Here is a 24,231-nt window from a genome sequence, read left to right as displayed (position 1 = left end):
CTAGCTTTGAACTTATGGGCATGTCATTTAGCTTCCTAGAATCACAATTTCCTCCTCTATAAAATGGGGGTAAAAATACTTGTCCTATCTAATACACAAGATTATTGTAAGAAATAAATAATGTATTAAATAATAAATGAATTCACTATATTAATAATAAATGAATTAAATAATATATGCAAAGAACTTTACAAATCATAAAGTGCTATATAATTGCAAAGTATTATAATTTTCCCACTTCAAAGATGAGAAATCAGTCTATTAGATGGTAAACATGAATTGAGATATTTCATCTCTTTTTAGCAGAAATGATAACTTTTTTTTCAGAAATAGAAGGGATGTCTCTATTATTACCTCAAAAAGATTCTTCACTATTTACTCAGAATTCTGCTTTCAGTATTTTTTCTGAAATGCCCAGATCGCTATTCCTTTCCCCTTTTTTTTAAAAAGAGTCTTGTGAATATTCTCTTTTTTTCCTTCTCAATGACTCCTTCTCTTCACATATCATAGACTCCTCCCTTGTAATAAAGAAGTATAGTCAAACAAAACTAATCAATACATTGGTTATGTCTGAAAACTTTATTCCACAACTAGAGTCCCTTACCACTTGGTCAAGTGACCAGAGGCTTCTGAAATAACAATTGATCAGTTCACTTAGTTCTGATATCTTTCAGTGTTAGTTTCCTTCATATTATTGTGATCATGATGTAAACTCTTCTCCTGATTCTACTTTCTTTGTTCTATATCAGTTCATAAAAGCTTTCCTAAATTTCTCTGAATTCTACATAAACATTCTTCTTGATAGCTCAACAATATTCTATTATATTTATATACCATGATTTGTTCATCTATTCCTCAGTCAATAGACACCCATTTTCTTTTCCTTTTATCAATCCAAAAAATCAGATGTTGCTACAAATATTTTTGTATGTATGAGATCTTTCCCTTTTTCTTTATTTTTTTTTCAAAATGATTTTAGTAATACTTGGCATTCTACACAATTTGCAAAGTGCTTTCCTTAAATTAGCTCATTTTATCCTCACAATCAGCAAAATCCATAAAACAAAATCTATCAAGAAGTATTTTATGTATTTCTACTATGTAGCAGGCACTGTCCTAGTTGCTAGAGATACAGATTCAATAAATGACTAATCTCCACTTGCAATGAGTTTACAATCTGGAAGGAGAAGCAGAGAAAGAAATGATAATAGATATTTAGTTAGCTAGATGGATAGATGTGTATAATTATGTTGAAAAGAATTCTAAGTTAAATACAAGATATTTTGTAAGAGATTGCACTTGGAGAATCAAGAGGACTTTACAGTGGTTCTCAAGCTGAGTCCTAAAGGAAAAAAGAAACTCTGTGAGGTAACATAGGGAGGGTATTTCAGGCATGGGAAAAAAACCAATATCAAGGTGCAAAGAGTAGAGATGGAATGTCAGAAAAGTGGAGTGTCCAGTATGAGAAGAGGAAAGCCCAATTTGGTTGTATTACAGAATGCAGAAGGGTATGATATGTCCAGTAAATCTGGAAAGATAATTTGAGCCAAAGTGAAGAAGGGCATGAAAAGCTAAGCAGATTAGTTTATATTTGATTCAAGAAGCAATAAGGAACCACTAGAGCTTGTAGATTAGAGAAGTGTCATAGTCAGGTCTGTGTATAAGGGGAAAAAAATGCTTTGGCAACAATGAAAAAGATTTCATTCCATTATTAGGGTCCAATATATGGGTCCAGAGAGTGGCTAAGTGGCACAATGGTTAGGATGCCAAGCTTGTAGTAAGGAAATCTCATCTTCTTGAATTCAAATCTGGCCTCAGATACTTACCAGCTGTGTGACCCTAGTCAAGTCACTCAACTGTGCTTACCTCAGTTTCATCATCTGTAAAATGAGCTGGAGAAATAAATGGCAAACTACTTTAATATTTCTGCCAAGAAAACCCCAATTGGGTCATGAAAAATCAGGCGTGAATGAAAAGCTACTGAACAACAACAACATCTGTCTTTTAAAAGCCATGACTTCTGCTGGAATGATCTGGGTTTAGATTCCCAACATCCCAAAGTCAACATTCTATTCTTTGTCCTAGACCTTTATTTCCAGAAGTCCAACAGATGATCCAGAATTTTGTGAGTTCTACAGAATTTTGGAATGATTACTTAAATAATAAGCAAACTTAAAAGCCACTTGAATTCCCTGACCAATCCCAGTTCTATTCCTAGACATACATATGTATATTATTTCTAAAACAGTATACTAATACTTATTTGTGAAGGTCTGTGTGGATCTAATAAGAATTATATACTGAAGAAACATTCAATAATATAATAATTGGGCAAAAATATATAGCTTGTTAGCAGTGAAGAATATTAATTCAGAGAAGAATAAAAAATTATTATAATACCATTCAAATTTTCACAATTTTTCTTTCCAAAATTCTCCTTCATATTTATATCTGATTGAAAGATGGGAATGTTTTTATAAGGGGTATTAAGAGGAATGACTACTTGACTTGGTGCTAACCATTAAAAAGGAACTGGTTGCTAAGGTATAAATTATGATAATTTTCAGATCAAGTGATAACACCATCTTAGAACTCAGATTAAAAAAGGTCAGCCTAGCATTGGCATCCTACATTTCAGAAGAGTTGATTTTAAAGAGTTCTAAGAAAGAATATGGTAGACCTATAATCCTAAAATTGAAGGGAATAAAACAAAAAAAGATGAGATGAGCTCAAAAATGAAATATCAAAGACATAAACATACTTTTCCAGTGAGGAACACAAGAAGAAGTTGTCTAAAGAAACTAATGTGAAATGATATTTCTTTCAAAATAACTATATAATGTATAAAATATTTAGTCTACTCAGCAAAAGATATACAGGAACTATATGAATATAACTATACAATTCTTCAGAAAAGACTTTTGAGAGTCTCTTGGGCAAGAAGGAAATCAAATCAGTTGACATTTAAAGAAATTAATTCAGATTGTTCATTGTAAGGCCAAATACTGAAGCTGAAGCTTAAATACTTTGGCCACATAATGAGAAAATGGAACTTATTGGAAAAGATTTTGATGTTGGAAAAGATTGAAGGCAAAACTAAAAAAGAGATAGCATATTTTGAGACTGATGAATTGTATCTTGGAAACAGTGAGGACAATTGAACAACAGCACACTCCTCATAACAGTAAAGATACTTAAACAATTGGAAAGCCTTTAATGGCTCATGATTGGGACATATCAATATAATTAAAATAATGATACTACTTAAATTAATTTGTGTATTCAGTGAATCTGACTCAAGCTACTAAAGGATTATTTTCTAGATCTTGAAAATAATTTAAAAATCCATCTTGAGAGGGAAAAAAAGATGAAGAACTTCATGGGAAATAATGGGAGTGAAGAAAGAGACACAATACCAGATTTCAAACTATTCTTGATGGCAGTATTCATCACTACTATTTGGTACTGATTAAAAACCAGAAAAGTCAATCAATGAGCCAGATCAGTACACAAAACAATTGTTACTGGGAATAGACTCACTATGCTACCAAAAATGCTAAGAAAACTCAAATCAGTTTAATTAGATTCAGACTAATATTTTACACACTATAACAAGCTCAAAATGTATACATGATCTAGATACAAAACATTATATATTAAACATCAAACATAGGAAAGGAGATATCTTCTACAGTTATGAATAGGGGGAAATTATTTAATTGAAGAAAAGGCCTAGAAAGTATGATTACCCCCCCCCCAAAAAAAAGGTCATTATATCATATTAAAAAAAAAAAAAAAACACAGAAGAGAACAGACATAGGGTCAGAAGAAAATACAGATAAACAGCATAGCTTTGAAAATTATATGATAAATTCATCATATATTGGGGAAAAAATAGAGAATAGAGATTTGCAGTTTTATATACAAGCCTCTATTCTTTATATAGGGAAAAACTTTTTTTTTGGTGTAAAATTCAGAAAATAACAAAATAAACTGATATGAATGAATAACAAACTCATCGGCCAGGTTCTGTGTTTTAAAATACATCTATAGGAAGTGGTTTGGACATGGTCAAAGGCAAGTAACAGAGTATAAATACAGTAGCCTAGTTTTGTTTTTTTTTAAGGACCAAGTAACCAACTTAGAAAGGCTTAGAAACTCTGATCAACACAGTGGAATCAACCAGCATTCCAGAGGACTCATGATAAAAATATTCTATCTACTTCGAGAGAAAGAAATGATTTACTGAGACCACAGATTTAAATAACTTTTTTTTGGACTTAGCTAATGTGGGAATTTTTTTTAGCTATTTGCAATGTTTTGTTTTTCTTGCTCTTTCAGTGGGTCATAAGTGGGGAGTAGGGAGGGAGAGAATTTGAAACTGAAAAGAAAATGTAATTGAATTTTTAAAAGAATGTCACGAATATTAAAGTTCAAAATATGGTGAGGATGGTGATGAATGTTAAGGACCACAAAAAGAGACTTCCTTTTTTTTTAAGCTATATTGGAAGTGGAGAAAAGATCAAAGAAGGGATAAAAACTATCTCTGTACATCTATGTTCTGTTTTTCCCTCCTAAGTGGCATTATTTTTAGGGTATAGTGTACCTTTAATGAGTGCACTATCCTCAGCAAATTCAAGCATAGTAGATAAAGCAGCAACCCCTTACTTAAGAGGACCTGAGGTCACATTTAACCTCAAACTCTCACTAGCTGCATAATCCTAGATAAATCAGTTAACCCTGTTTGCCTCAGTTTCCTCATCTGTAAAATGAGCTGGAGAAGGAAATGGCAAACTGCTCCAGAATCTTTTCCAGGAAAACCCCAAATGAGATCACAGAATCAGATATGACTCATTGACTAAACAAGTCCAAACAAGAGGTAGCTGGATGTTTCAGCGGATAGAGCACTAAACCTGGAGTCAGGAAGTTCAAATGTGACTTCACATACTTACTAGCTGTGTAATCCTGAGCAAGTCACTTAACCTCTGAATTAATCCACTGGAGAATGAAATGGCAAACCACTCTAGTGTCTTTGCCAAGAAAATTCCATGGTTCATGGAGTCTTGAAGAGTCAGACAAGATAGAAGTAAATGATCTTGGTTTATATTCCTGACAAAATTCTAAGATATAATGTTAAAAGGATAGTTTGGGCATCTGGAAAGGAAAATAGAACAGAAGGTCTTGCATTGCCATCACTCAGCACAAGTGGGAAATTGATAAATGCTTGTTGATTGAAGTCATGATTACTAAAATCCAGGATGTTTTCATGGGTCATATCTGACTAATCTCATTTCCTTTTTTGACAAGATTACTAAACAATCCATCAATGTGCTTTATTAAGCACCTGCTACACTATGTGTCAAACATTGTATTAAATACTAGGGATATAAAGGCAAAAGAAAAAAAAAGTCCCTGCCCTCAAGGAGGTTATATTCTAACAAGGGAAGCAACATGTATGTATCTAAGTGTGGCACCCCTTTACCCATAGTGTTGGAGTACCATTGAGATGGGTGAGGGTAGGACAGTACAGAAATCCTGAGTATATTCCAATTCAAGGACCGTATGGGGCTATATACAACCAGGTGTGTGTAAAAAGTCAATTCTTTTTCCTCATATTTGGGGGAGCTGAAATCTCTTAAGAAATGAGTAGTGAACACACCTGTCAGATTGGCTAAGATGACAGGAAAAAATAATGATGATTGTTGGAGGGGATGTGGGAAAACTGGGACATTGATTCATTGTTGGTGGAGTTGTGAACGAATCCAACCATTTTGGAGAGTAGTTTGGAACTATGCTCAAAAAGTTATCAAACTGTGCATACCCTTTGATCCAGCAGTGTTACTACTGGGATTATATCCCAAAGAGATTATAAAGAAGGGAAAGAGACCTGTATGTGCACGAATGTTTGTGGCAGCCCTTTTGTAGTGGCTAGAAACTGGAAACTGAATGGATGTCCATCAGTTGGAGAATGGCTGAATAAATTGTGGTATATGAAAATTATGGAATATTACTGTTCTGTAAGAAATGACCAACAGGATGATTTCAGAAAGGCCTGAGAGACTTACACGAACTGATGCTGAGTGAAATGAGCAGGACCAGGAGATCATTATATACTTCAACAACAATACTAGATGATGACCAGTTCTGATGGATCAGGCCATCCTCAGCAACAAGATCAACCAAATCATTTCTAATGGAGCAGTAATGAACTGAACTAGCTATACCCAGAAAAAGAACTCTGGGAGATGACTAAAACCATTACATTGAATTCCTAATCCCTATATTTATGCACACCTGCATTTTGATTTCCTTCACAAGCTAATTGTACAATAATTCAGAGTCTGATTCTTTTTGTACAGCAAAATAATGTTTTGGTCATGTATACTTATTATGTATCTAAGTTATATTTTAATATAATTAACATCTACTGGTCATCCTGCCATTTAGGGGAGGGGGTGGGGGTAAGAGGTGAAAAATTGGAACAAGAGGTTTGGCAATTGTTAATCTGTAAAGTTACCCATGTATATATCCTGTAAATAAAAGGCTATTAAATTTAAAAAAAAAAAAAAAAAAAAGAAAACTAAAAAAAAAAAAAAAAAAAAAAAAAAAAAGAAATGAGTAGTGAGCAAGTATGTCAATGGGACAATATGAGGTTCTCTCCATGGAGAGAACAAGAGAGGATAGAGATTAGTTCCACCATAAAAAATCACACAAGGAGCATCTTCTGTCTTTATTGCTTTTCTGATAGGAATGAGATGAGCAAAGGATTAGAACTGGAAGATGCAGAAGACACACTTAGCAGATTCAGAATGGCTGAGACCATCTCTTTGCCAAGAACACAACTGCTGTTTATATCACTCTGACATTTAATCAGAGCAGCAAAACCACCTGTTCTGCATTACTCTCACTCTCTCTCAGCCACAAAGGGAAGGACCTCATTTTCTCCCAGCATCATGCTTGCTCACTTCCTGAAATTTCATCCCTTTCTTTAGGGTGAGAGGAGAGAAACTGCCTTTTCAGACATGGTCACAAGACTTCTGGTCCTTCGAATCTGAACTCATCAAGGAGTTCAATAGGCATCTATTTCAGGGATAGGATGATATATAAATACATACAGATTACATACAAAATGAATCCAAAATAGTTCAGTGAGGGACAATTCAGGCAGCTGTGTAAAATAGGAAAGGTTTCAAGTATAAGGTAGTGCTTGAGCTGAGCACTTCCAGGGATTCCAGGAGGTAGAGATGAGGAAAGGGCATCTTCCAGAAATGGATGATAACTAATACAAAAGTAGAGAAACAGGGGATGTAGTGTCAATGGGGAGGGCATTATGACTACTTAGCAGCAGAATTCATGAAGTGGAGAAATGTCTTAAGAAGACTGAAAAGGTAGAAGAGGGTTAGATTTTAAAGAATTTAAACTGAAAAGAAATTTGCATTTTATCATAGAGGTAATTAGTAGCTCCTTGAATATCCTGAGAAAGGAATTTCATGGTCAAATCTGAACTTTAGGAAAAATGGTATGGAAGGTGTTTTGTTGTAGGGAAATATGGAGGGACCAACTTGGAGATTGGAAAGAAGGAGAAGGAAACAACATGATTTGACATCTTTCTATCTAATCCAAAGACACTGAAAATAGAATTCTAATATTAGTAGAAAATAAATATATCACTGGCCAAATTTTACCATTCTAGCTGAAAAGAGATGATATATCTTTTTAAAATTTTTTTTCTTTATTAAGGGTTTTTTTTTTTTTATTTTTCAAAACACATGCGTGGACAATTATTCAACTTCAGCCCTTGCAAAACCTTGTATTCCAATTTTTCTCCCTCTTATCCCACCCCATTCCCTAGATGGCAAGTAATCCAATATATGTTAAACATGTTAAAATATATGTTGAATCCAATATATACATACATATTTATGCAATTATCTTGCTATACAAGAAAAATCAAATCAAACCAGAAAAAAAAAAATGAGAAGCAAAATAAAATGCAAGCAAACAACAACAACAAAAACAGAATGAAAATGCTATGTTGTGAACCAAACTCAGTTCCCACAGTCCTCTCTCTGCATGTAGATGGCTCTGTTCTTCACTAAACAATTGAAACTGGACCGAATCATCTCACTGTTGGAAAGAGCCACATCCATCAGAATTGATCATCGTATAATCTTGTTGCTACTTTATATGATCTCCTAGTTCTGCTCACATCACTTACATCAGTTCATGTAAGTCTCTCCAGGCCTCTCTGTATTCATCCTGCTGATCATTTCTTATAGAACAATAATATTCCATAATATTCATATACCACAATTTATTCAACCATTCTCCAATTGATGGGCATCCACTCAGTTTCCAATTTCTCACTACTACAAAAATGGCTGCCACACTTTTGCACATGTGAGTCCTTTTTCTCCTTTAAGATCTCTTTGGGGTATAATCCCAATAGAAATACTGCTGCGTCAAAGGTATGCACAATTTGATAACTTTTTGGGCAGAGTTCCAAATCATGCTCCAGAATGGCTGGATATATTCACAGTTCCACCAACAATGCATCAGTGTCCCAGTTTTCCCACATCCCCTCCAACATTTGCCATTGTCTTTTCCTGTTGAGATGAAATATCTTAATGCATACTTACCATTTAAGAAAATTGTTCCCAACTTTGGGATAAGGGTGATATGAGTGAGAATAAGGAATTGAGAATGAAACTGAAGATATGAACCTGGATGACTGGAAGGAAAGTGATATCTTCTATGGTAATATGGTTGAGGGAATGATAGTGAGTTCTCTTTAACCTTGTTTGAATGAAGGCCCATTGAGATTGGGTAATGAAACTTGTAGTGAACAAAGTCAGCACAGTTAGGTGATTTCCTCCAGCTCAGTTCAGCAGCACATTAAGTAGGAGTAGAGGAAATATAGGGTGGCAGCCATCCAAAATTGGGGCTTGGCAAAGTCAGCACCGTAGCTGGACAATGGAACAAAGGATTTAAGAACAGAGGATGGCGCAGAGTTGAACTGGTTTAGTAAGGGATAAAAATTGAGAAAATAGAAGCAGATAGATAAAGTACTGGGGGATAGAAGGACTAAACCAAGAATAAAGAATAGCTGGGGGAGCAGCTTGGTGACCCAATGGATAGAGGACTGGCCCTGGATTCAGGAAGACCTGAGTTCAAATTTGGTCTCAGACACTTACTAGCTAGGTAACCCTGGGTAAGGAAGGAAGAAAAAGGGAGGAAGGAAGGGAGGAAGGAAGGAAGGAAGGAAGGAAGGAAGGAAGGAAGGAAGGAAGGAAGGAAGGAAGGAAGGAAGGAAATGAGGGATGGAGGAAGGAAGGAAGGGAGGGAGGGAGGGAGGGAGGGAGAAAGGGAGGAAGGGGGGAAGGTAAAGATGGGGGAAAAGAGAGAGGAAAGGGAGGGAAGAAGGGAGGGAGGAAGGAAAGAATTGGGCAGGGAGAGAGGAAGGGAATTAGGAAAAAAGGAAGAATAAGTAATGATGAAGAATAGAAAAACAGAACCAAGAATTGTCATGGACATAGTATATCTGGATTTCTGTAATTTTTATACATAAAGAAACACTTCAAGAAAATAACTAAAAATCTCTGGACATGGTCAGCAATAAAACTGTATCTCTCTCTCACTCTTCCTTCTCTTTCTCTCTGAGCTGAGCACTTCCAGATAAAAAGATATATATATATATAATACATATATGCATATACAAAAACAAATATAAATTCCCATATATGCATACATATATATACTTTTACCCATATAGCATACATACTATTATATATGCAATTTTATATATAATTATATATTGTATAATAATTATTATGACAATTATTGTATAATATATATTATCTAAACTCTGAGCATCCTTTTGTCAACTATCATTCACAATAATTAGTTAGATTCCCCAGAGCAAAGCTAGTGGCTTTCCCTTCTGTCCCTGGACTCTAAGTGATACTCCTGAACAACTAAAGAAAGAAATATATATATATATATATATATATATATATATTTGGCTTACAATTCAAAATTTATTTATTGTTCCAGTACACTCAAGAAGATGCAAGCACTTCTGTGACAAATGTATAGAAAAACAGGGAAATCAACACATAACAGTCATTTAGCTTAAATGAAGGGAAATTTCTCTAAATGTTTTGACAATACTCCCAAGGGGAGTTTCATCTTTCTCCAGTTAAGTTAATCACACATTTTAATAAAATAAAGAATGATCAGTTATGTTAAAGTTATTTGGGGCATTTTCTTTAAAAATAAACTCCAAATTCTATAATCCATGCCAGTTGAACACTAAAACTAAACTTTATATATTAATAAGCGCAAAAAAGATGGGGATATAGGTTTCAGCTCCATTGAGCTTGTTCAGTGCTGAGTGCACTATGGCAGTTTGGTCCATGATAGGTACTGGTACAGAAACAGATCCCAATTTGTTAGATAAACATATCTATTCTCATTACTTTGTAAAAAATAAATAAATAAATAAATAAAAAGATGCCAGATATACTTCCAAGTATTTTTCATAGATTTTCTCCAAAGCTATTTGTGGGAAGTAGTCTGGAGTGCACGATGTTACATGGGGCTCTCCACGATGTGATTCAAGATCAAACTACAGAATGGAATATTTTCAAGTGCCCTCTATTTCCATGATAGAGCCTGGTAACCACACACCAGTTGTTCTTCTCTATCACAAATTGGTGAGCAAAGGAAATCAATGTGAGCTATTGGCACTGTTAGATATTTCAGAAAAGTCCTATCTGAATATGCAACCAGCCCCTCAGAGAGAAATGCCCCATCCATCACTAAGATCAGGATCGGACCATAACAGGTTACCTCATGTAAAACTTCTTACAGATACTCCAGGGCTCGGATATGATCCAGAGTATCAATGGATGGAGAAAGGCCACCATGGAGGCAAAGTATCTCCCCATCTACTAAAGCCACGAGAGAGAATCAAACAGATCAGTAAAGTATTTCTAAACATTGGCGTTTCTATACTTCCTCAGGCATTCATCATGAAAGCCATACACTTGGGTAATTTGTTGACCCTCATGGTTTCCCCACAGTATCATGATCCACTCTAAATATCATTGAAGGAAAATTTCTAATCCTATCATCAGCTTAAGTCCCCATTCCAGCATATTCTCCCCAATATCATTCGTTGAAGTTAATATCTCTCCTATAGCATTGATTAATCCATTGATTAGCACCCTAGTTATCATTTAACTAATGAATATCAATCAGCTTTTACAAAGTGATCTTTACTGAAAAAATAGAGTAAGAAGAGAAGTATAAAACATTCCTTTAGAGCCCAGATTCTTAAACTTGATTCATGAGCCCAAATGAGGTCCCACAGCTGAATGTGGAAGTCATGAAACTATGATTTATTATCAGTAAATGTTTTATTTGTATACCTATTTAAAAACCTATATATATTCACGATCACATAAAAATTTCTTGGACAAAAAGGGGTCACGAGTAGAAAAAGTTTAAGAAACTCTACTTCAAACCAATGGCACACTTTCCCCTATATCATATCAATCCCTAGAGAGGGCAGACTGTGTCAAAGCTTTCATCTAAAGAATTCACTTGCAAATAGAATATAGCTGATAGTATGATAAATGTGGAAATGTTTTGAAGAATTACACGTGTTTAATCTATATTGGATCAGTTGCTGTGGGAGGTGCGGGGCAGAGAGGGAAGAAAAGAAAAATTTGGAACACAAGGGTTTTCAAGGGTAAATGTTGAAAACTATCTTTGCATGTACTTTAAAAATAGAAAGCTATTATTAAAAAAAAAATTGGATGCTGTAACATTTAGTATTGATATTGTCTGTGGTATCTTTTAGCAAGACGCAATTTATGGTTAACTTTCTTATCTCTTTTAATTAGGTCTATTTGTGTTTTTTTTGTTTTTTGTTTTTTGTCTGGGAGCAAAATTGCTACCCCTGCTTTTTTATATTTCAGCTGAAGTATAATAGATCTTGCTCTTAAGTGGAGAAGAAGGGAGGGAGAAAAATTTGGAACTCAAGGTTTTGCAAGGGTGAATGTTGAAAACTACCTTTGCATGTACTTTGAAAATAAAAAGCTTTTTTTTTTTTTTTTTTTTTTTTTTTTTGCTGAGGCAATTGGGGTTAATTGACTTGACCACGTCAAAGAGCCAGGGAGTATTAAGTATCTGAGTTCAAATTTGAACTCAGGTCCACCTAATTAGCTGCCCCATAAATAAAATAAACTGATAGACTGCCAAAAAAAGAAGAAGAAGAAGAATATAGATGACGGACAACATCACCTTTCTACAGCAGAACAATGCCCTGCCAGTTTAGCTCAGAACTTTTTGGATATCTCACCTGGCTTGCCTATTGGCAAATTCTGACAGGACTCTAAATGCTAGACCCCTCGTCCTTCTACTAGCCTTACAAAGCTCACAAGATTGTAGCCTAGCCGTAGGCCTTTCTGTATCCAATTCTCCACCTAAGAGCAGACAAGAACAAAATCAAGAGACAAAGAAGCAAAGACCCAGGGGCACCCTAGTTAGGCATTAGAACCAGGGTCAACTTCTCTCAAGTCCCTGGTAAAGGTTTGATAGTATTTGTTTGTTTGTCTTTTTGATACCCTTGTGGAAAAAATGGGGAGATGTGGGTCAAATTATAGGACAAGTTAAGTGTATTTTGATCTCGTTGAGTGAATAAACCCAGAATAATCATGGGAGTGCTACTAAAATCTGCCCTTGGCCCAGTGCTGTTCAGCACTTTAATCAAAGATGACAGCAGAGATTGAATGCTTATCAGATTCTTCATATAAAAATTTGAGAGGAATAGCTACCATATTAGAGCCAAAAAGCTTTCAACAATGAACTAAATTCAATGAGATGACATTTTATAGGCAAATGCAAAAGCAAACACTTGAGTTCAAAAATGCAACTGGACAAGAACAAAGTAGGAGAACCTGCCCAAACAGAATCAGGCGGGGAAAGATCTGGGAGTTTTAGTTGCCTCCAAGCTCAATATGAAACTAAAGTATGAAGCTATACTTTGTTCTGGATGCTCTGGCATCCAGAAAGGCAATGTTGAGTCACTTCAGCTGTGTCTGATTCTTTGTGGTCCCATTCAGGGTTGGGAGGATTTTTAGAGCAAAAATACTAGTGTGATTTGCCATTTCTTCTCCAGCTCATTTTACAAGTGAGGAATCAGAGACAAAGAGAGTTAAGAGAGTTGCTCAGAGTCACATAGCTAGGATATGTCTTGAGGTCACATTTGAAGTCAGGAAGATGAGTCTTTCTGATTCCATGTTCTATTCATTAAGCCATCTAGCTGCCCAATGTATTCTTAAACTGTATTTTTTTTATTTTAATAGTATTTTATTTTTCTAAATTCTTAATTCTAAATTCTAATCTAAATTCAAAGATAGTTTTCAACTTTGCAAAACCTTGCGTTCCAAATTTTTTTTCCCTCTCTTCTACTTCCTCCTTCCTCCCCAAGATAGCAATCAATCTGATATAGGTTAAATATGTATACTTCTAAACATATTTCCATATTCATCATGCTGCACAAATAAAAAAATCAAATCAAAAGGGAAAAAAAACATAAGAAAGGAAAAAAAAAAACAAATAGCCAAAAATAAAAATAAAAAGGTGAAAATACTACGCTCTGATCATCATTCAGTTCCATAACTCTCTCTCTCTGGATATGGATGGCATTTTCCAACATAAGTCAATTGGAATTGCCTTAAATCCCTACATTGTTGAAAAGAGCCAAGTCCATCTCAATTGATCATCATATAGTCCTGTTGTTACTCTGTACCATGTTCTCTAGGTTCTGTTAATCTGTATTCAAAGAGGCATAAATGTACAGAATTAGAGAGGTTAACAGTTTTGCTAAATTCTGAATTATTCAAACCATATTTGAAATGCTATGCTAAATTTGGGGACCACATTGTAGGAAGGATTTTGACAAATATTAAGGCATTTGTAGTGAACCCAATCAGCACAATTAGGTTCAACAACTCAGTTCAGCAGCACATTAAGTAGGAATAGATACTACTGAAGAGGTGAAAGATATTCCATCTTTATGAAAGAACTAGAAGTGAAAGGGAAAACTACAGAAGCCTAGGGAAAAGAAGACTTGGAAGAGAGAGTGATTGTCTTCAAATATATTAAAGATTGTGAGGTGAGAAAAGCATTTATTTTATTTTGCTTGGGGCCAAAATTAGTAGGGACAACTTGCAGATTTGTGCTCAGTGTTTAGGGCGCCAAAACTTATCTCAAATTGGAATGGACTGATATAGAAGGTAGTAGTTTTCCTGTTAACTGGAAATTTTCAAGTGAAGGTATGAAATGACCACTTGCCAGTTGTTTTACAGAAGGGATTCCTACTCAAAAATGATCCCTGAACTTCCTTTCAGTTCTGAGAGGTGATGTAACTCTCTGAACCAGTCTAAGCAGACAGAGGTTGGTTATACACAGTAATAAATTCTATAAATGTCAGGACAAAATGAATAGAATTCTGGACTTAGAGACTTACTAGCTGTGTGATCTTGGAAGAGTCACCGAGTCTTGGTTTTCTCACTTGTAAAATGAGAAATTTGGGCCTTGAAGGTCCCTTTCCAGCTCTATATCTGATCCTAGGAGTCCATGGCACTATTTAACGGTGTTATTAAAAACTCAGACTCAAGGAGTTTAAGCAGTAATGATGCCATCAACAATATTTTATCAGTTAGAAAACCATGGGTAAATTGCTACTAAAAAGTTGGATGGTGCCATTTTCCAGGTTGGGATGCTTTTACTGTGATTACTTTCTTTCTGAAAACTTCTACTAAGGCAGCTGGGTGGTATAATAGATAGAGCATTAGCTTCAGAGTCTAGAAAATCTGAGTTCAAATCTGGTCTCAGACACTAGCTTTATGACTCTGGGTAAAGCACTTATCCCCACTGCCTCAAAAAAAAAATTATTCCACAAAAGTCATGCTTAGCACCTTTCAACTGAAGTTTGGCGTGGTTGCCCTTACTACACCCAGGCAAGAATACATTTAAAATTATTTTTCAAGCATTTGTAACAGGTTTTAAATTATGCTCCTTCCCCCTGTCTCTGCCTTGACATGTTTTTATGGAAAGGAATTAGGGATATATATATATATATAGTGATAGAGCATGCAGTTAACCTGGATAGATGAGAAACCTATGACTGTGACCTTGACTTTCTTGGAATATATAAAGTGATATGGACACAAGAGTTTAAAACAAGAGTTAAAACAAAAAAAATTAAAAACTTGTGTCATGACCACAATGGTGAAGAACCTAGAAATCTTTTATATAGCTGAAAGAAATAAGGATTATTAATCTGAAAAATAGAAGAGGCAGTTAATTGACAGCTAAGTGACAGAGAGGATAAAACACTGATCCTTAAATCAAGAGGACCTATATTCAAATTTGACCTCAGACACTTAATAACTGGGCAAGTCACTTAACCCCCATTAACTAAAAAAAAAAATAATAAATAAATGGACATGGAACAGGGAGGGGATGATAATTATCTTCAAATAACTAAAGGGCTGTCATATAGAAAATAGAATTAGTCTTAGTAGTCAAGGAGGATAGAACTATGAGCAATAGGCTTAGGGTTTAGAGAGGCATATTTCAATGTCTAATTATAAAAACTATTGAGAGATGAATGGGATTCTGGGGGAGGCAATAAACTCCCCATCACTAGAAGCATTGGAGCAGAATCTGAAAGGTCATCTATTAGAAATGTTCTAGCAATGATCCATTCCTGCTTTGGGTGAAAGGTTTGGGTGAAAGGTTGACTGGATGACTTTCTTTGATACTTGCCAGCTCAAAGATTCTGTACTTCTCCAAGGACAGTACTTAAACAAAGCACAGTAATTCTTACTTTGCTCTGATAAAATAACTTTATTAGAACAACCATTGAAAATCAATTGAGCATTAAAACAAGTTTCATAGAGTAGTCATATAATCACACATTTGCCAACAAAACTGCTGACTGAGCAATAATAGCAGTGGAAGCTTGAAGCTCAACCACTTTTGGTATTTAAATCTCTCAAACTTTGAAAATAGCTTTCTCTTCTTTCAGTCTAAAATTGCTACCTGACCTTGTATTAATCCTAAAGTACAACATAATTTAAGTAACTGTTAAAGTTTCTTGATGATACAGTTTGAAATATGAACTGAAAATCACACCTTCTTAAAATTGCCAATAATGTCCATTGAGGCTCCTTATAAAATGAGCTTCCATTGATCCGGTGCATTTAGCATTCAGCCAAGATGCTTGCTTATCTAATAGTTTTGCAACTATACACATAGAGGATCTGCCATATGGCATCATTGCTTCAGATCAGAAAGCACACAGCAGGGTTTTTATTTGGTCCCAATGAAACCAAAGGTAGAGCACATTAGAATTCCAGGCATAGAAGAGCTTTCCAGTCCAATGTACCAACTTTATTTATAAACATAGAACTATTGTGTGTGTTTATGTAGTGTGTGTGGTGTGTGTGTGTGTGTGTGTTTATGTATAAAATAGTAAAATAGGTGAATTTGTAGCTAAGTTAGTTTTAATCTATACATTGATGCCTTGCATATAACTTATGTAGAGGGAAATACCATATGGATCTCTTAATTTCAGTACATTTTGATTCTGTCTCTGTAGAAGATCCATCATACACATAAATTCCATTTATAATTATCTGTAATGTTGGTTCTAGAAATTGACTCTACATAACTGACTTCCAAAAAACTAAAAAATTTTAAAACTGATGCTAGCATAATTCTATTGATTCTAAGAATGGGATTTCACATAGTTTTTGAATTGCTATATGGTCTTAACTTTTAATTTAGCATAAATTTTAAGCATAAGAATTGCTCACATTGATATAATACTGAAAGATTTACAATTCATTCTCCTCACAGCAACTCTGTGAAGTAAGTAAGTTTTATTATCCTTCCCTACTACAGACAAGAGAACCAAGACTTGGTTTGTCTTTAAGTGACTTGCCCAGGAAAAGATGTCTAAGTAAGCAGCAGAACTTGGACACAAATCAAGGTGCTCTTTACTCCAAAAACAATCCTATCAGATGTCTGATCATGCTTTGGACTGAGCAAAGTCAAAAACTAAGATGAATTGGTTTTGTTTGGGGCTTAGAGAGAAAAATAAATGCATAATTTATATTATCTAGTTTGAGCAAAATGCCGTATCCAACAGAGATATTATAACTAATATTTAAGACTTAACTGACAATGTATGGAGATAAATTATCAGAGGAGCCAGTCATCTATTCCTACTGTCATTGTTCTACATTTGGGGAGGATATACTTTTGATGGATTTTTTAACAATTCTTTTAGGGGCAGCTAGGTAGTACAGTGGATAGAGCACTGGCCCTGAAGTCAGGATGGTTAAGTTCAGTCCAGCCTCAGACACTTAGTAACTGTGTGACTCTTGGGCAAATTATTCAACCTGATAGCTAGCCAAAAAAAAAAAAAAAAAAAACCTTTTTTTAAAAATCCTTTGTTATACTGTGACATATTTAACATGTATAGGACTGCTTGCCATCTGGGGAAGAGGGTGGAGGGAGGGAAGGGAAAAGTCGGAACAGAAGTGAGTGCAAGGGATAATGTTGTAAAAATTACCCAGGCATGGGTTCTGTCAATAAACAATTATAATTATTTAAAAAATAAAATAAAATTTAAAAAACATATAGATTAAATTAAATTTAAAAAATAAAAACAATCCTTTGTACAATGGTTATGTCAGGCTCCTTGGATTAAAAATAGACCATAGAATGACTCAGAAAAGATCCAATAATGTTCCACTCTTCATTAATTGTCACTTATTTTCTTTAAAAGTTAAAATAAGTGTGTATCTAATTTATATTTTAATACATTTAACATCTACTGGTCATCCTGCCATCTAGGGGAGGGGGTGGGGGGGTAAGAGGTGAAAAATTGGAACAAGAGGTTTGGCAATTGTTAATGCTGTAAAGTTACCCATGCATATATCCTGTAAATAAAAGGCTATTAAATAAAAAAATTAAAAATTAAAAAAAAATTAAAAAGTTAAAATAAGATAAAATCATTTGCATATATTACAGTCAAGCTTTAGTGACTGCACATAAATATTTCACATGCAAATGGTTACTGCTAATGTGTTATATCTTGGTCTTATGCCATTCCCACCTTGGTATGATGTTTATATACTAACTTTCTAGGAAATCATTTTGCTAATCATTGTTGTTTTGATGCATTGGAAAGGACACTGCAAAGGAAATCAAGATTCTAGTTGAGGATTTTCCACCAATTCCACTAGTATGGCTTTGGATAAGTTTTATTTCTTCACTGGGCCTCAGATTACCCATTTGTCAAAGGTGGATTCAGACAAGATGATTTTTAAGATCCTTTTCAGCTCTAGCAAATCTGAAACTGGCCTCAATAACACAGATTCAGAGAAGCATCAATCATTCAATAAAATTAAAAAAAAAAAAATAGTGCAATAATGTGTACTAACATTACACTATATATTATGATGATAAACAATCTCTGCCCTAGAGATGATAATAACACAACTAGGGAGAGAATTTCTTAGAAATAAGGGAATGAAGTATAATCCAGTTCTCAGTTTATAATTAAGTATTGGGTATATGCAATAGTGCTAGGTGGCACAGTGGATAGAGCATTTTACCTGGAGTGAGGAAAACTTATCTTTCCGAGTTCAAATTCAACTTCAGACACTTACTTAACTGTGTGACCCTGGGCAAGTCACTCAACCTTGCTTGCCTCAGTTTCCTCATCTGTAAAATGAGCTGGAGAAGAAAATATCAAACTACTCCAGCAGCTTTGCCAAGAAAACCCTAAAAGTGGTCATGAAGATGCAAACATGATTGAAAATGGATAAACAAAAACAATATGCAGTAGTATAAAAAATAAAGTATATAAGTATATAAAAGTATGTTAACTATTGAGGGAGCTTAAAATAAGGGAAATAATATTGTTGGGTGAGTTAGTCAGGAAAATCTTGAAAAAAGACTTTCATTTGGATCCTAAAGGAAATGTTTGTTAGGAAGTAGCAAAGGCAATGAGGCAGCTACATGGGGCATAATAAGGAAATAAGGACAACCTGAGTGCAAGTCCAGCTCAAAGAGGCAGCTAGATGGGGTAGTGGGATACAGCGCTGGCCCTGAATTCAAGAAGACCTGACCTTAGACACTTAAAGTGTCATAGCTGTGTGACCTTGAGCAAGTCATTTAACCCCAATTGCCTCCCCAAAAAAATCCAGCCTCAGAAACATCCTAGCTGTGTGACCAAGGGCAAGTTATAACCTCTGTTTACCACTGGAGAGAAAAAAGCAAATCATTTGGAGCAACTGAATTCAAACATGTTTCCAACATTTACTAGCTGGATGAACCTGGACAAATCAGTTGGTCTCTATTAACCTTAATCTGAGCTCATATTGGTCTGATCAGACACAGTCAGACACACTGTAATTTGATTCTTACATAGTGATGTCATTTTGGTCCTCTTCGAAAATAGAGGACAATATACCTTAATCCATTGGACAAGGAAGTGGCAAACTACTCTGGCATCTTTGCCACACACACACACACAAAAAAAATTATGGACAATATGGTTCAAGAAGAGTCAGACATGACTGAACAACTACTAGCAAAAGAAAAATATGAAGGTGTTTGGGACAAAAAGACCTACCCAATTTGACTGCTACAGAGATCACTCATAGAAAGCAGAATTATTGATTAGAATCTCGAGAAGCGGACCCCATCCTAGTCTGCGAGCAAAATTTCACAGCAGGATAAGGGCAGAGCCTTGAAAATGCTTACAGCTTTTATACATTTCAGACAAAGAACCTCCAAAATCCCGCCCTTTATATGTTGTGATTGGTCCCATAAGTCTACTGTCCCCCTAGTTGGTCAGTGGAATGCAGTAGGCTAGGTGATATACAGCTTCTTCGGCCACGTAATCCCTTCGTCGGACAATGGAATGTAGTCCAGGCCTTATCTAAACTCACGTGACTCCAGAGAAGCTGAAACGGAGGCCTATAGGCTTGATCTACTTTAGAATCTATAAATTCTTCACCTTTTCCCACACAAAGGTATTCTCGGCAGAGGGAGTAGTGTAAACAAAAATAAGAGAAGAATCAGGTTAGAAAGTACTGAGAGGTGAAACTGGATAGATATCAATGGAGTCAGCTGATAAAAGATTATAAATGTTAAATGGAGAAGTTTGGGTGAGACTGATGGAAAGTCACTTCCATTGGGGTGACTTTCACCCGCATTGGTTCAGAAAAAAATTCTTTTTTTAAAACGGTATAAGATCCTTGTTCTTGTTCTTGACCCAGAGAGAAAAGATTTAACCAAGGAACCACTTGAAAGCAAATAGGAGGTTTGACATCTTTTGTTTAGTTTCAAAATCCTTTTGAATAAAGAAAGGTACTGTTTACACCACAGTAGCATTTTAATTGGATTATGAGATGTCACAGGGAGTTATATTTCTACATGCAAACCTTGTGCCAAGCTACTCAGTTGTATATCTCTAATCCATATCAGTTAGTAACATCACTGACTTACAGACCTCTCTCAATCAATAGATCAGTCAATACTTTTTTTTTCAGGGTTATAACTTTCTTTTTTTTTTCCACTTCCCTTTGGTGCATTTTCTTTTTTCAAATTATAGCTTTTTATTTCTTTTATATATGTGTATTTTTAATTTATTTTTATAAAGATTTTTTTTCTTTTTTTATTATGGCTTTTAATTGACAAAACATATGCATGGGTAATTTTTCAATATTGACCCTTGCAAAAACTTCTGATCCAACTTTTCCCTTCCTTCCCTCCACCCCCCTCCCCTAGATGGCAGGCAGTTCCATACATATTAAACATGTTAAAGTATATGTTAAATACAATAAATGTATACATATTTATACAGTTATCTTGTTGCACAAGAAAATCTGATTTAGAAAGAAGGCAAAAGTAACTTGGGAAGAAAAATAAAAATACAAGCAAACAATAACAGAAAGAGTGTAAATGCTATGTTGTGGTCCACACTCATTTCCCAATGTTCTTTCTCTGGGAATAGCTGATTCTGTTCATCACTGATCAATTGGAACTGATTTGGATCCTCTCGTTGTTGAAGATAGCCTCTTCCATCAGAATTGATCACCTTATAGTATTGTTGAAGTGTATAATGATCTCCTGGTTTTGCTCATTTCATTTAGCATCAGTTCATGTAAATCTCTCCAAGCCTCTCTGAAATCATGTTGGTCATTTCTTACAGAACAATAATATTCCATAACATTCATATACCATAACTTATTTAACCATTCAATTTGGCATCCATTCAATTTCCAGTTTCTAGCTACTACAACTCCACTAACAATGCATCAGTGTCCCAGTTTTCCCACATCCCCTCCAACATTCGTCATTATCTTTTCTCGTCATCTTCGCCAATCTGAGAGGTGTGTAGTGATATCTCAGAGTTGTCTTAATTTACATTTCTCTGATCAATAGCGATTTGGAGCACCTTTTTCATATGAGTAGAACTAGTTTCAATTTCATCATCTGAAAATTGTCTGTTCATTTCCTTTGACTATTTATCAATTAGAAAATGAATGCCAGAGAGTTTTATACTTAATTCTGGAAGTTACTGGCAATCATTGGAGTTAATCAAGGAAAAAGACAATATGGAAAAATCACTTTGGTGGCTGAATGAAAGATAAATTGGAATAGAAAGAGACTTAGTTTGGCGGCTCAAGAAGGACCCCAAAATATTGGGGTTCTAGACCAGTGTTGAGAGGCATCTCAAAATAATTTGCAGCCTCAGATCCATCTCCAAGTCAAGGGGCAAAGTTTAATATAATTGTGACACCAAATAAAGTGGGCTAAATTCCAAAAGAAGTTAGCACAAAACCAGGTGCAAGAAAGTAAATTTACAGGGAAAAGTGAGAAGGACCAGGTGCTTCATGTCAGTGATATGTTAATTTTATGGCTTAGAGGTGGAGTTGTGGAGTGGTCTGGTTCTGACTTTGTGCACAGATGCAGTACCCATAGTTCTCTGGGCAGAGTCCATGGGGAATCTTCAGAAGATGTGTTTTTAGGCCTGAAATGTTACTAGGTCAAATAGAGGACACTCAGTTTTGTTCTGCACATTAGTTAACTTTAAATACTTCATTACTGTTGCTCTTTAGTTTCAGAAACTCTGTTATCACTGACCAACAGGCTGTTATCTGACAGCCAGCAATATTTGTGGCCTTAGTATTCTGGTCATATAGAGTAAACTGGGGCAGGATGGCCTGGGGGAAGAAATATATCATTTCTAACTATATCACTCCCAAGGTCAGGTGACCTTAGGGTTATTGCTATATCCTCCCTAGGAGCTGAACTATATCATTAGGACAGGCAGACCCAACAGGAGGATATTTCAGTAATCCAAACATGAGGTGATGAAGGCCTACCCCAAAGTGATAGCAATAGAGGAGAGAAAGGGGTATATTAAAGAGATTAAAAAAAAAATTGTTCAAGGTGAAATAAACAGAATCTGGCAACAAATTAGATATTGGGAATGTAAGAGTGAAAAGATGAGGATGACATTGTGCTAGAGGGACTGAGAAGATAGAAGGATTGCTCTCTATAGTAATCTGGGAAGTTAAAAGGAGGCAAGAAGGATTTAGGGTGAAAAATAATTAGTTCCCTTTGGAATATGTTGAGTTTAAGAAGTCTATTGGACATGCAATCTGAGATATCTAAAAGACAGTTGGAGATTTATGACTGAAGGATAACAGAAAGAATAAAACAGGATAGGTAGATTTCAGAATCATCAATAAATAAACATTTATTATGCACCTATTCCAGGTACTATGTCAAGCACTGAGAATACAAAAAGGGGGAAAAAACAGTCTCTGGCCTCAAAGAGCTCACAATCACAATTCCATGGGGGAAATTACAATTTATATAAATATATACAATAAATATATACAAATATATATTTAAATATATATTTATTTATAAGTCTTAAATATATACAAAGTAAGCTATGTATAGGAAAAAATATGACATATTTAAGAGAGGGAAGGCATTAGAATTGAGCAGAGTTGGGGAAGGCTTCCTGTAGGAGATGGGATTTTAGTTGGCACTTAAAAGGAAAGTCAGGGGACAGAGTAGAAGGGGGAAAAAACATTACAGGCAAGAGGGACAATTAGCAAAAATGCCCAGTTAAAAGGTGGAGTATCTGGTTCACAAAAAAGTGTCACTGAATCACAGTATGTGTAAAGTAGTAAAGTATAAGAAAATTGAAAAGTTGGATGGAGTTAAGTTATAAAAGGCTTTGAATTTCAAAAAAGAGTATTTTGTATTTGATCCTGAAGGCAATAGCAAGCCACTGGAGCCATTGAATGGGGAAGAGGAAGGGATAAACCTGAACTTTGGGGAAATCACCTTAGAGACTGAATGGAGGAAGATGAAGTAGGATGAGGCTTAAGGAAGGCTGACACCCCCCTTGTGAGGTGATAAGATCCTGTACTACAGTGATGGCAATGTCAGAAGGAAGAAGGGGATGTAATCCAGAGATGCTGAAAAAATGAAATTGACTGGCAACAGATAGGATATGAGGAAGTAAGAGAGGGCAAGGAATCCAGGATGATTCCTAGGTTATGTCTGGGGAACTAGGAAAATGGCATTGCCTTTTACAGCAATATGGAAGATAGGAGATGGGGACAAGATTTAGAGTGAAAGATAATGGATTCCATTTTAGACATGTTGAGTTTAAGATGTCTACTGTACTTATTGTGTATCTAATTTATATTTTAATGTATTTGACATCTACTGGTCATCCTGCCATCTAGGGGAGGGGGTGGGGGGTAAGAGGTGAAAAATTGGAACAAGAGGTTTGGCAATTGTTAATGCTGTAAAGTTATCCATGCATATAACCTGTAAATAAAAGGCTATTAAAAAAAAAAAATAAGATGTCTACTGGACATCTGATTTGAGACATCTTAAAGGCAGTTAGAAATAGAAGACTGAAGGTCAGCAGAGAATTAGAGCAGGATAGATAAATTTGAGAATCATCTGCATAGAGATGATAATTAAATCCATGAGAATTGATGAGAAAGTAGTTAGAGGGAGAAAAGAACAATCCCTGAGGAACATCTACAGTTAGAGAACATGATAGAGAAGAGAATACAATGAAGGAGACAGAAAAGG

The 24,231-nt window shown here is 35.2% G+C and overlaps 1 protein-coding gene and 1 pseudogene across 7 annotated transcripts in view; one reads left to right on the top strand and one right to left on the bottom strand.

The window, feature by feature from the left end:
- The window catches only part of DLGAP1 (DLG associated protein 1), a 1,087,876-nt gene that overhangs the window by 931,451 nt on the left and 132,194 nt on the right, over positions 1-24,231 (top strand). The gene's annotated exons all lie outside the window — the stretch shown is intronic.
- On the bottom strand, positions 10,475-11,090 carry LOC111719080 (annotated as a pseudogene).

This window comes from Sarcophilus harrisii, chromosome 1, assembly GCF_902635505.1.
Source record: "Sarcophilus harrisii chromosome 1, mSarHar1.11, whole genome shotgun sequence".
NCBI lineage: Eukaryota > Metazoa > Chordata > Mammalia > Dasyuromorphia > Dasyuridae > Sarcophilus > Sarcophilus harrisii.
This window is presented reverse-complemented; position numbering and strand designations above follow the sequence as displayed.